The sequence below is a fragment of the Chiloscyllium plagiosum genome, chromosome 10 (genome assembly GCF_004010195.1).
Source record: "Chiloscyllium plagiosum isolate BGI_BamShark_2017 chromosome 10, ASM401019v2, whole genome shotgun sequence".
Lineage (NCBI taxonomy): Eukaryota > Metazoa > Chordata > Chondrichthyes > Orectolobiformes > Hemiscylliidae > Chiloscyllium > Chiloscyllium plagiosum.
The window spans coordinates 19,662,042-19,663,759 of record NC_057719.1 but is presented as its reverse complement, the minus strand read 5'-3'; positions in this window follow the sequence as shown (position 1 = coordinate 19,663,759).

Below are 1,718 nucleotides of genomic sequence, written 5' to 3'. Positions count from 1 at the left end.
ACAACTTATAAACTAAACCAATGAGCTAATCAATTTACCATTAATATGGTGGAACAGCTGTGGAAAACAAAACTCATGAGGCCTGTCATACTTGGCCTGTCATACTTGACCCATCAACAAATAACCAACCTACAAATGAATCTTAGCTTGCTGGTAAGTGAAGAGATCCATGCCAAGTGACCAGGGTGTGTGCTGAATCAATATCCAGCAAAAAGAAGGTTCAGTATCTATTGTCAGAATGTCCACAAAATACCCTTACTCAAATTGGGGCACAGCAGACCACTTAACACCTTTTTTTTTAAACAACAATTGAAACTAGGGTTTCTATGTTTTGGGGGTGTTTTTCAGAAAAGTACCCCATTAGAATTCCATTAGCAATTGGGAGCCAAGATATGCACAGGTTTGAAATGTCAGAATTAATAGCAAAAGAGCTAGAAAATCTTCAGAAAGTATGGATAATGCTAGAAGGCCAATTTTGCATAGATTAAACTTTTGTATTCATCAACTAGAATTCCTGCTATTTTACCTATGAAATCATAGAACAATTCAGGACACGAAACAAAAAAAATTGTTTTGTACTTTCAGTAGTAGAACTTCCAGAAGGCCTTGACAAGATGCTGCACAGGAGACTGCTGAATAAGATAAGGGCTCATGGTGTTTGAGGCAAGGTACTAGCATGGAGAGAAGATTGCTTTCAACTAGACAGCCAGAGTGTGGAGATAAAAGGGTCCTCAGGATGGCAGCCAGTAACTGGTGGTGATCTGCAATGGTCAATGTTTGGACCACAACTTTTCACATTAATATCTACATGAAGGATCTGAGGGCCTTCTGGCTAAGGTTACAGATGATACAAAAATAGGTGGAAGGACTGTTAGTTTTGTGGAGATGGGGAGGCTGCGGAACGATTGAGTGGCCAAAGAAATGGCAGATGAACTACAACATGGGAAAGTGTGATGTCATGAACTGTGGTAGGAAGAATAAAGACATAGATTATTTTTTAAATAGGGAGAGAATTTAGAAATCTGAAGTGCAAAAGGACTTGGAAGACCTTCTCCAGGATTCTCTTAATTTACATGTTGTATTTGCCTTTCTAACTATAGATTCAATGTTGGTATTTATTTTGAGAAGGCTAGAATATAAAAGCAGGGACGAACTTCTGAGGCATTTTAAGGCTCTAGTCAAACAACAATTGGAGCAGGGGTGGGCAGTGAATTCTTCCAAGGGGCCACATGAGAAACCAGAGTTGTGTTGGAGGGCCGAACCAACAATAATACTGAGCAGAATTATGTTCAACTTAAGTATCTCCCATTGTAAAAAGTACTAAATTATACAGGTTTGCACTGAAACTTAAAATCAAAAGAATAAGGAAATAAAGATATGAAATTGTGGAGTAGGTCAAATATAGAAGAAATAAACAGTAAAAACAATTTCAGTATTTTATTTTTAACATGTTAATCTCACGAACCAATAATGAAAAGTTGTTTCATTATTGTTCAGTATTACAAACAACTCTATATAAAAAACAGTAACTGTTTTTGATGTTTTTCAGTTCATTTTTACTTGTTTAGTGAGAAAAGTCCAGTCTGTTTTGGGCTTGGACAAGTGCACTGAAATCTGGTTGAATGTCTGAGGTGGATATGTGAAGGATAGCTGAGAGGTGATCATCAGTGATAGAGGATCTGTATTTGGATTTGTTGAACTTCATCACTGAGAATGTC